The sequence below is a fragment of the Thunnus albacares genome, chromosome 23, assembly GCF_914725855.1.
Source record: "Thunnus albacares chromosome 23, fThuAlb1.1, whole genome shotgun sequence".
Taxonomy (NCBI): domain Eukaryota; kingdom Metazoa; phylum Chordata; class Actinopteri; order Scombriformes; family Scombridae; genus Thunnus; species Thunnus albacares.
Genome location: NC_058128.1, coordinates 15,797,753 through 15,810,548, shown reverse-complemented (window position 1 = coordinate 15,810,548; position 12,796 = coordinate 15,797,753). Strand labels below are relative to the sequence as shown.

The 12,796-nt window shown below is 40.7% G+C and overlaps 1 protein-coding gene across 1 annotated transcript in view; it reads right to left on the bottom strand.

Moving 5' to 3' along the window:
• The window catches only part of cald1a (caldesmon 1a), a 55,610-nt gene extending 44,063 nt beyond the window's left edge, over window positions 1–11,547 (bottom strand). Inside the window, exon 1 of the mRNA XM_044343046.1 lies at window positions 11,445–11,547. The gene's annotated coding sequence lies outside the window, so the exon portion shown is untranslated. The remainder of the gene's footprint in view (window positions 1–11,444) is intronic.
• Between the last annotated feature and the right edge of the window lie 1,249 nt (window positions 11,548–12,796).

Below are 12,796 nucleotides of genomic sequence, written 5' to 3'. Positions count from 1 at the left end.
GCCACAGTTGAAATTGCAGGTCATGTGATTCACACTGGGCCATAAGAAAATATTCCCACACACAATCATTACAAAAGAGACAGCTGTTAAATAATTCTGACTGTCATAACACCCCAAAGTGGCTCTTTGTGTTATCAAAATTTGATCCATTAAGTTCACTAGGAGCCGAATCAGTCAGTTATTTCCCTGATATTAATACCTCATCTACACTGTGATCTGTATATCCGGATAGCTTAACTGGATAAGGGAAAATGTGTACACTTTGGACCTAAAAATGCAGAAAACTGAGGAAGCCTGAAAGACTTTATTTGGCTTATGCACCTGGTGAGCAACTTTCATTGAAATAGAATAAGGCACCGTTCATTCCAGTTTTCAACTGCATACATTTCTTTGTGTTTTATGGCTTGCATGCACCACATAGTTGCATTAGTATACCATCCTTTAAACTAGGTAGAAATTGGTACTGTGTTGTCTTAATAAACAAGTTTGGAGCACGCTGGTGGCCTAGGGGTTAAGGCACCAACCATGAACTGCAATGTCACTGGTTTGCATCCAGCCGCAGACCTCTGTTGCATGTCACTCCCATCTCTCTACCCCCTCATTTCCTGTCATCTCTCTACTGTCGCTATATAATAAAGGCATAAAAAATGCGCAAAAAGCATTGAAAATCAATACTGCTTCAGTTCTTTCTAGGAGATTGGATTCAATACTGAACTTCATGACTTTTACAGTAATACTCCTCACCAAGTGTGAGCCAGTGCAAATCGAGGGCACAAACAGCACATGGAAGACAATACTGTAGTTACAAGAAGAAGAAGGAATGTAATAGAAAAAGCCAGAGCATAGCTTTTGACAAAGGACTGCAGAAGTCAGCAGAAAATTCAGTGGAGTAAACCAGTCCTAATCCCAGTCCACCTACACTGGTTGACAGATAAGATGCCAGAAATAAGAAATATAGAGCTTTTTCATTTAGACAAAGATGAACACCAAACAAACATAGCCTACTCCTGTGCAAAAGTTAGCTTTCTTCTAGCTTGCGGTGCTTTGTTGTATCACATTTTAACATACTTAAGCATTAGCATTGCTTTTGAATCAGCGGATGCACATTCTCTAAGTGACAGAGAGCTCACCTCTCCATCCAAAAAATACATTCCACTCTTCTCATAGCTCAAATCCTTTCAGGGCTCTACAGGGCTAAAGTTCACTAGCTTTACCAGATCTCATTTTCGTGCATGGCTGTGCTGGCTGTTATTATTAGTGTGGCAGCCAGCCAGAGAGTGTCTTGCGCAGGTACACGTCTACTATCCCTCTCAATCCCTCCCTCTCACCCCCCCCCCCCCCCGAGGTGAGAGGCACAAGCCACAGTCTTTAATTTGTAAGTAGACAGAAGGTTATGTATGTCATCTTATGATATGCACTCACTGCAGGTGTGTTGGTACTACGGTCATTGTTTCTGTCAGTTTAGGGGCCTAAATGACCACCAGTGCAAAGACTAGTGATCTTCATATCTGTAGCTTACAGTTGCAGAGCAGCTATAGTCAGCAGAACATCTTGAACTGAATCCTTCAGCAGAGTTACTCTGTGTCTGTCTCTATTTCTTCTCTCTTTCTGTGGTTATGTGACTTTGGAATCCATTGCCAGAAATTCCAGGAAACCCTAGAGCTTCATGAGACATAACAAAGCTCTCTCTCTTCCTCTGTCTTTGTCTCTTTCACTGTAGATTATACTACGTTGCTCTGTCTGACTTTTGCAGGCCTGGAAGCTTTGTGCTTCATTCTCCTTGGGAGTAAAAAGTAATTTTATTCAGTGGCTGATTGACTCATATCATACTCTTTTAAATAGTGGAGTTTCTTACTTTTAATGCCTGTGCTAATTCTAGACCACAGACTATTTAGACCATGGAAGACGTAATCATCACTGAATGCCATTAGCATGATGTGGTATTTACCAGTAAATTGAGGATAAAATTCAGCTTTAGAGGTTAATATATATGCGGTATTTAAGCCTTCTAATTCCTAAATTTATTAGAATAACACATATCTCAGACAGCCATGAAATTGTAAATAATTGAGCGGTGCTCTTAGGAGGCTTCTCTGGTTGCTCCGTCGAGGTTGCTGCAAGCTTTTTTCTAGCTGATGGCAAAACTGGAAATGAGATTTGGTTCACAAAGCAGCAGAGCTAAATGGGAATAAATCCAAAACCACAGCCGTCCCCCCCGGCACTAATCTGTCCATGGGGGTTCACCCATCTCCTCTCGCTCAAAACTGTCTCCTACACCTGGGTCAACTCTGCTCTTTAACACATGGATGCATGTCTGCGCCCCCTCATACACATATGCAGGCACCTAAATACATACCTATTCACCCCCACCCACCACCCACCTTGTGTTTATGTTCAGAGCTTGAGTGACTGGTATTTCATTTCGGCCTGCCCGGAGCCCTTTTGCACAGTTTGGCTTGGCCGGTGTACCATTACTGGTCATTAAGTCTAACCTGAACTAATAGGGGCCCATTTTCCAAGGTGGTCTCCCAGGTGGCTGTCACAGGAGTGAGTGGCACTGCAGGACTCAGGACCTGTCTCAGGCACACCGAGTCTCATGAAAAATCTGCTGGGATGCAAGCCAGACTCCGTCATACACGGGACACAGACTCTTTGATAACAAGAACCCATTGTTCTAGGGGGGCGTCTGGGTGTTTTGTTTCTCATTAAGGCAGGTTTAATGAGGCCAGCCAGAATGGGCACCCTATCCTATCCCTATCCCTTAAATGCACTCTACAGTATTTGTATGTTCTTTAACATCTGATCCAATGAACCTTCAACAATCCACCTGAAATCATTTGCTCAAACCTTAACCTTCCAAAATCACCAGCATCCCAAACACCTAATTCTGGTTTCTGCTTTAGCTTACATATACTACCATTAATATAAAACCAAGTCACACTGATATATTGGCTGTAGCTTCATGCAGATATATCGGTATCAGCGTATATGTTCATTAACAAGAAACTGCAGTATAGGATTAAAAATGTGTTAGTCATTTAGAAACAGTGTTGCCATTACATAGTTTGTCAACCAGGTAGCACTGAAGCTTATTTTTCAATTAAAAATTTTGGTATATTTTGGTCATAGCTTCCCAAAAACAAACTCATGGGATCCCTACCAAAAATGTTTGTGCATTTACAAAAAATACAACTATCTGCCAAAATAGTATTAATAAAATTTCTTCTCAAATATCAAGTATCAGTGTCAGTTACTTTTGCTCCCTGATATCACAAACAGTACTAAATCTCAAAAAAAGTTTTTACTAGTTGTACGACTTACTTACCAATCATCATGCAGCTCTAGCTGATTGCTAAAAGAGGGATAACTTTATACAAACTTTACATTCATTGCTCTATTTTTGATAATACCCAGATGGTTCCAGGTCCTGTACATTCTCTTCACGTAATAACTTTTCGCCAGTAGAGAGCTTAGTAGCTTCTGACTTTAATGAGATTTAAAACAGACTTCATATCAGAAGACTCTGACAGAGTAAATATGATGATATCCAAATAGCTGATGTCTTCTTTTATCATCAAACTATTTATATGTTTTAGCTGTGCTCTCCTCCGTGAGACGTGTCATCATTAATCAGAGGAGAAGGAGCCATTAGTCTAGATGTGGGGGTAATTAATCCACGCTCACACTCCATTAGACGTCATGCTCAATTTGTGTAGAGAGCTGTGTACTGGGTAAATAAGTAGAGAGGACGGGACCCACAGCTATTATTTCTGAGTAGCATGGCATCTCAGGAGTTGCTAACGTGAAAAGTTTGATTTAAACTACTAAGAACACACAGTTCAAGTGGATATTGTACAACTTAAATTAAAGGAGGACTGGTATAAATTATTGTCTGTATTAAATAATTGTATTCACCTTTTTTTATGTAGGAAATTTGTGAACTCTGATGTCTGATCAGAGGATAATCATATGCATATGTATCTTAGTCATAAAAAATGTGACTGGACTTCAGCATTAAAGCCAAACCGTTAGCCTCCAACAAGGTTAAACTGCAGTAGGGCATATAGTATGAATCAGCCTTTAGTTTAATAAGTACCATTTGGCTGTCACCTCAGCGGCCGTAGAGCTGCTCTATTACAGTAAAGCCCCTCCAGTACAGAGCTAGGGTTATTCAATAAAAACCTGACTGAGTGTTTCTCCCAATCACCACTGGCAGAGCTCTGATGAGGTAAAGAGTTCTCCTATGCCAGCCTCTGTCCCTACGGAGTACTGTCTGATTAAAATGGTTTTTTGAGGCCATATTTTTGTTCTCCTTGTCCCCTTGCCAGACTAGACTTTGAGTACAGAGAGAAAAATTGACAAATTACCAAACGCATACTGAAATGAATCCATGAAAACAGATCTAATCTGTAAAGGTCTCTGATAGGTAGATAGATGAGAGCATTGGATTTCTCCTTTTTTTTTGAGAAATTGTTGGTATCCATGTTTCAAAGACGCAGGAAGAGAATGCTGAAAGTACCTAAACATACTCTACATTTGTTACAGGCGTTGAGGGAAGAATGTGTTTGCATCCACCATTCTGTGCTTTTGATCTTCAGCCTTAATCACATTCACCTACCCCCTCCCAACAGGGCAGTGACATGTGAAGTGGAAAGAAATGGCAATAGCAGAGTGGCCCACTGGCCGGCATTCTTACTCTCCCGTTCTCTCGCCTTGCTTGTAATACATTCCTGAGCAATCCTCAGAGGCTCATATGTAAATGCCTGAGTATGCTTCTGATTAGGAGGCACAAAGAGTACACTCTATAAATGCACTCTTAAACAATTACCACTGCTCCCGACTGTAGCCTCGACACAGACCTCAGACTGTGCTGCTGCCTGACTGGCTTATTCAGGTGGGAAAGATGGATGCAGACCATTTGCAAGAATGAGCCTCGTTATAAGACACATGTGCAGAGTTTGATTTTAAGTACCAGACCGAGAAAGGTTTAAGAAACATCAAGAATAAAATTTTATTTTGTGTTGAACGAGTCAATTAGTTGAGTAAATGACTGATCACAGATCAAATAACTATTTCTATGTGAAAGACTTTGGGAAGGAAACCCACAGAGAATTACTATCTTTTTTGTCTAATCTATAACCCTAAATGTTTTATCAGGGGTTATGTGCCAGACCCTTTCTTGGTCAGGACCAGTGTAATTGCCAGACAAATGGTCCACACACCAAGAAATAGTCTGGCAAATAACCCCACATATAATTTCAATTTGTGGCTTTACACCTTGGTTTTTGTAAGGATTAAATAAATGAAATACAACATGTTCATTAGTGGTCTTTACGCATATTTGTTCAATAAGTGTATTTCCCAAAATGTTTCCCTTTTATGTATTAATATGTTGTAGGACCATCTGATAACATTGTATCGTCCTTAGATTTTACACTAGGAATTAAAATAATTGTATTGAAATACTAAGGATTTGGTCCAAATTCAGTCCAAAAAAATACTCTCAACTTCTAAGCTCTTCCAAAGAATGAGACAGAATTACAGTAGAAGTCTGACTCATGTGGATAGCCATGTAAGGACACAGTGATTGTTTTATGTGTATGAGGTAAGTCCTTGCTTCCATCATTACCACATACAAGCCTGATCTCGCTCTTGCCAGTTCTCACTCCCCTTATGGCTGGCGTCCAACGTAGACTATCCAAGCTGTCCTTCACATTCGCCATACACACTTCAGCACACACAGCACCTCTATAGCCACAAGCATAAATCCAGCAGGCCTATAACTGACCTGCACACTGCCCTGTCTGTTCCCCCCGTGCGATTCATAGAGCAGTTAACCTTGCTAACTGTGTAAACACATGACCTCACCGGTCATGTGTTCACACTCATTGGTATTTTTCACACACGCCGCTGGGATTTACATCACCTTATTACCTCCACGTTCCCTTAATTCCCCATTACCCTAAAATATGGGACTTTTAGAAGGTGATTTGACAAGCTCTTGATTAGCCATGTTTGTTTAGTTTTGGGACGCTATGGGAGGAAGACGAGAGGCTGAGAGGAGGGGAGGAGGAGGAGGAGAGCGGAGGTGAAGAGAGGACAGGGGCAAAGAGGGGAAAGAATGGAAAGCTGGCGAGGAGAAGAAGTATAAAGGTGATGTGAGAGTGAAAGTTATAGTAATCATTTCTTTTTGGGAGGTATGAAAAGGACCAGAGGCAGATTGGTGTTAAAGGAAAGGAGAGAGGCAAAGGGAAAGTCAATGCAGCTGTTAGGAGAGAGACGTGTAAGGTGGTTTCTCTGCCACAGGGACACACTGTGCACGTCTAAGGTCCCAGTGGGAGGACGCAAAAGGAAAACACAAGGCCAATCAGCTAACGGAGACATTTCCTGTGCTTGTTTTATCAGATGAGAAGAAGCCCAAAGGCTAAATGTCCCTCTCAACAATGTTGTACACTTCTCCCAAAAACCTGCTTTGGGGAACGAAGGAGAGAACATGCATCTTTGTAGGATGACATCAGAAGCGCTGCTTAGGAGCACTGACCTCACTCTCGCACAATCAATCATCGACAAAAACTCCATGAAATGTAGACCACAAAAGTAAGAAAGGAGGTTTTACCTTATAAGATATAAAGCAAGGCTGCCTTGCGCGGAATTAAATCATCACCCATTAAAAAACAAAAGATTTTGTTTGAGGGAAAGGAATACAATAGTCTTTTTTTTACAGCTATGAAACTTCTGGCGGAGCTTGGCATCTGGCAACTGGCAGATGGCGGGCCAATATGCCAATTACCAGCACTGACATGCCATGCTGCCTATTAGGCAATCTGGCCTTGAGTGATAGCACTTTAAAGTCAGAAAACGACACGAGTGAGAGGCTGATCTAACAAACCCTCTTCATCAGAGTGTGACTAAAGCCCAGAGGAATTCAAACACAGGTCTTTCATGCCCACATGACTGGTTCAGTCAAGAGAATCAAAGTTTGGGAGTTAGTTTGGAAAGAAAATGAAGATAGAAATCTTAGGAGGAAGGATCATTGTGAAATACTTTACACATGTAAACTGTATTGAATCTGCGGCTTGAAAATAGCTATGTAAATGCGGTTTGATTAAATAAGACTTAATTCGGTGGTGAATCTATGATAGGTCATGGTATGGGTCGACAAAAAGGGGGGGCGGGGGGGGAATGAAAGTCAGCATTCTCCATCACCCAAGAGACAACCAGAGTATAATTGTACAGTGAAAAAATGCCAGAACGTCCTAGAGCACCATGGATATTCCCCTACAGAACTGTTCCATGTCAGCTTGGCTGCATAATGAGGAACAACAAACAGAATAAAGCTAAATTACACAGAGGGAAATTTCATGGCATGAGAGGTTTTTCTTTTAAAAATGGCAAATAACAGGAATTTATATATCACAAACATCACAAACTGTAACTGCATATTTTCCAGGACCTAAATAAACACCATCTAAGGTTTCATGCCCTTGTGTGACTTCAAAAGCAATTAAGCAGCACTACCAGTTTTGCCTACTGCTTGTTTGACTGTTGTTACCCGGTGAAGAGTTAAGAATTCTTTTCCAGCCCTGAAATCTGCCCGTCTGTCCAAGCTCACCATATTATACAACTTAGTGTGCGGTTCTGGATGCAGCACATTCAAATTACATGCTATCAAATTCAAAGGCGAGGGGGAACAGAACGAGTACGCTGTGGGGCTCGAGTCCAGGGCCAAAGTCCCATGAGCGTTAGCTTCATGTCAATCACAATCACTTCAAATGAATTGAACCCTGTCCTACTCCTGCAGTTGTCCAGAAGACACAAACCTAAAACCTAAACTAAATTTATTTCCACAAACTGGTAGGCACTGATGACAACAATGTTATTGATTAAACAGAAAGCCCTAATTTTGCATGTGTTTTCTTGCTGGCGTGGTAGGGCGGCATCTCTATCTCAAACTACATTCTTAGAACAAACAAATCTACATAAAACCAAGCCAAAGGGCAAAAGACTAGAACACAGGAAACATGCTTGACATAGTTTCACTGGTCCGTTATGAGAAGAAACCAGAAAATAGCTCTGGCACCTGCTGTGCAGAAACAATGTATGTTTGGACTGCTATATCAGCATGCAGTCACTGGAAACCAAACCACATTTGGAAAACTTTCACGCTGAACACAGTATAGGTAAACATCTATTATAAAAGAACAGAACAGTCCGATCATTTGTGTTAGAAAATTTCCCCTGCCAGTTTTCCATTCTATTCAAATTCAGTTTGCCACTTGGTTGGCTGCCTTAGCTTAGTGGTGGTAAGAAACTATTGCCTTGCAAGGAAACTCTGGATTCTTGCTTTGGAACTTGATATGGTGGTGGATTATGAGTATCTAGGATCAAACTAAAACAAAGCACCCGCATACAGTGCACTGCATGCATGTAACACACATAACTGTGCATGCAAACCTACATGGGCACACGTCCATTGTGATTTTAATGAGGCAGTATGGTCACCTTATCCAACATTTAACTTTAATCAGCGAGAGAAGGGAGGGAGAAGGAGATGAAGAGAGAAAAAGAGAGAGAGGGAGCCAGCATACAGTAACTAGAAGCCTTCACCGCACTGTGCAGTCCAAAGCCAGACTCCGGAAATGCATGGCAATGTTCCCTACATCCTGCCCGCCCAGCCCTAACCCTGGCCCTGGCTCCCGCCCCACACTGCCAAACCCCTGTTATCACTCTGTGCAATTACCTCCAGATTCTTTTGCACCCATATCATATCGTGCCAATTATAAAATCCCTCTCTAAGTACACTACAAAGCACTACATGCATTTTAGTGTAAAGCCTGCTGTTTTCTGTGTGTGTTTCAGCCTAGAAATAGCAGTGTGAAAGGGTATGTATGCATGTCAACAGGCGTGCAAAACCTGAAAAAAAACCCCCAAAAAACAGAAAACATCCTACAGCACTGATTCCCAACCAGGGCTAGCATTCTACTAGTACTCCTGGTTGCAGGGGGGTAAAGTAAAGTATTAGCAATCGTGCAAAGAAGCTAAACAGTTAGTTAAAGGTGCAGTGTGTATAATTTAGTGGCATCTAGCAGAACGGACTTGGCAGAAATGGGATATAATATTCATAAGTATGTTTTCATTGGTGTATAATCATCTGATAGAAGAATCATTGTTTTTTCTTTACCTTAGAATGAACCCTTTATATCTACATAGGGAGCGGGTCCTCTTCCACAGAGGCCACCATGTTGCATTGTCATGTTTCTACAGTAAACCAGAATGGACAAACCAAACACTGGTTCTAGAGTGGGCCTTTCACATTTTTTTCACAGCCACCGAAGGTTCTCCATCATGAATGGAAGGAGGGGGTGGGGGTGGTTATCCAGTTGGTTGCAATCTGCAACCTCACCACTAGATGCCAATAAATCCTACACACTGCACCTTTAAAAGTAATGGATTAAATGGTTGAAATAGTTAGCTAAAAGTGATGCATAAATACTTGAAATAGCTAAAAGTGATGCATAAATGGTTGAAATAGTTAGCTAAATCTGATGGGTAAATGGTTGAAATAGTTAGCTAAAAGTGATGGGTAAATGGTTGAAACTGATAGCTTAAAGTGATGCATAAATGGTTGAAATAGTTAGTTAAAAGTAATGGATGAATGGTTGAAATAGATGGCTAAAGGTAATGCGTAAATGGTTAAAATATTTAGCTAAATGTGATGGGTAAACAGTCCAAATAGATAGCAAAGAATTATGTATAAATGGTTAAAAGAGTGAGCTAAAAGTAATGGGTAAATGATTGAAATAGATAGCTAAAGGTAACAGATAAATGGTTGAAATAGATAACTAATACGTGGTTGAAAGAGTTAGCTAAAAGGAACAAGAGGTTGAAATATGTAGCTAAAGGTAACAGGTTAATGGTTGAAACACATCTAATAGGTTAAAACCTCCAGTTTCTGCCACTCCAAATCTTTGTTGTACAAATGCAAACTTGACCACACTGAGTTAAACATTGACAGCTCAACTGCATGAAGAAATTGTAACAATATCTATAGTCTAATAAACTGTGTTAAATAAGATATATTTTCACATCAATTCAGATCAACACATCTGGAACATGATGGGTGGTGTCAATGAAGGGGTACTTGGTTCATCTGACAGGGCTGTAGGGGTACACCAGACAGAAAAAATGGGAGCCGCTGTACTAGAGGACTGTTATGCATTGCATTCCAGAGGCTATTCCAATCATCTGTCACCAGGTTGGGCCTGCGCCTTATAAGGAGCGGAGGGCATTCTCCACGTGTTTTCCAAACACTGCACAACTTATCAGATACAGTTTCATGGACAATTACTATGCTGTCTCCCCCGAAAGCATTCAAAAAGAAAAGAATCTACAGATCTACCCTCTTCTCCCTCCCTCTATCCTCTTCCATTTTCCATGCTTCCATTTCACAGATACTACTATGTAACAAAGGCGAGATCAAAAGACTTGCTGGCTAACTCAAGTACAATGAGAGTTGAAGAAAGCCTTTTGCCTCAGGGGTGGTGGGTTTGCAAAGAATGTGATACCTTGAAATGATGAGAAGTGGATTCATCTGCAGCAGGCCTTGCCTTTTTGCAACACTGCCCTATGGCTTTGCCTGCAGGAGATGCTGGATGTGTTTAAACTTCATACACTAAGGACAATTGCCTTCTGTATCTCAGCATGATTTTATGGTCAAATTTGATCGTTGACGGTCATGTGGGGAGTTGGTAGCCATATGGGGCACATCCTTGCCTATAGCTAACTTACTACACTTTCTACATGTCAAATTCCAACAGGAACTCCACATTCTGCAGTTATAGCTCAAGGATACATTTTTCCTTTTGGGTTTGGAGGATGCTATGCATACATTAACAGTCAAAATGTGATGTTAAACATATTTGCAACTTTATGTTGCAATCATTTAAAGTTGTTTCAGGCTGCAGTTAGTGCCATGTAAGCTACTGAGGCGATGAGAAACTTGGCTGGCCTGGCCTGGGTTAGGAGACACCCCCCGCCCCTTTATACTTTGTTCGATAGGAATCTGAAGCAGTGAGCGCGCATTACAGGAGTGGACATATGCGCTTTTCTTTGTGTAGTCCCGCGGTTGACAAAACATTTACATGACTCGACCCATAGAAAAGTTTATTATATCTCTCAATCACGAGTTTACTTTGCCTTCAGTTAACTGCTGGCGTGGAAAGCGCACAAAAGAGGGAGCGGCAAACAGCCAACATATTGTGAAAAGTAGACTCAGCAGCAGCAGCCCATGCGCACAGTAGAGACCCATAATGTGATAATCTGCCATCGTCATAAAAGGCATCATATGTTTCATTCGCTTAAGCATCAGTGCGTCATGAACTTTCATCCAAAGGACGGAGCCGAAAGAGTTCAGTATGCAGGCAGTTTAAAGTTTTTGCGCTTACCTGTGGATCTTAACGGGACAAAGTAAAGCTCTTGAGTCGAGTGTGAGGAGAGGAGAGGGAGCCAGTCTGCAGTCGGTCCTCCACTTCACTCAATGATAACTGAATACCCGTTCAAGCCCCTCCCTTTAAGACATAATCGCACATCTAGGCTTTCTCTTTGCACTGAAAAACGCTAAGCTATTGCTCAGACTCCTTAGCGACAAAGCCTGTTTAGTACAAACGAAAAATGAAATATGTCAACTCTGGGAAGAACTCTTGTAAAACTCCCAATAGTTAAAGTGACTTTAGGCAGTGAGTGTCCTTTTTGGTTATCCTTTAGGGCAGTGATTCTCAAACTTTTTCACGTCAAAGACCCCTAAACTGAAACAAATTAGACCACGGACTCAGATTTTGTCCCAGAGTCCCTCATCTGATAAGAATTTTGCTTTTAGATGTTTTATTACAGAAAGCGTATGAAGTTCATGACCAAAATAGTCATACATTATGTCACTGTGTTACTTATGGATGGAATTATAGTGAAAATAATTTATTCCCCTTTTTGCTGGTGACCCACTGGAACCCCTGGGGGTCCCCGGACCCCACTTTGAGAACCTTGCTTTAGGGGGCCTCTGAAAGAAAATCACCTGTCAAGAGCGATCCTATGAAATGTTAATCTTGGAGAGAAAAAAGAGGGCTGTTTGCTCACAGGCAGGCCTAAAATGTTATCCGTTTAACAGAAATAGTTACTAGTTTCATTTGACCTCAAGTAAGTGATCTTCATGACACTTACTTGCATTCATTTATACTTTTTTTTTTAATACTTTTTCACTTAAAAGAAGTCTACTTTACCTTAAGTCAACACTATATAGTCCCAGCTGTTGTTTCAGTATCTGATCTCCTGAAAAATAAATACATGGCAATCATTGAAAAACCAAGAACAATAACACGGCTGTCAAAGTATTTCCAAAAGATTCTTCCAACTACCTCAATAAAAAAAATATTCTGTCTGGTGCACCATAGAGAATATTTTTTTCAACCCAACATATTTTTCTCAATACAATGATCCAAACAAAGATGGCAGTGTGATAGCATGATGATATTTGCTGATTAGCACAAAACACAAAGTACAGCTGAGGTTGATTAGAATGTGTCATTAGTTTTGTAGAAATTTGTTTATAAAACAAAGTATTGAACAGAATAAAATGTTGACCTAATGGTGGCGCTTATTTATTGATATATTCAGTTATATTTCTGACTTGACTGATGACCTTTTACCACCTTTTGTTGTTTTTTAGGCTCTAACGCCTTTTAAAACTATTTGGAATATAATTATGGTGGAGAAATACTTAATTGTTTGATCGTTGTTGTTGCGT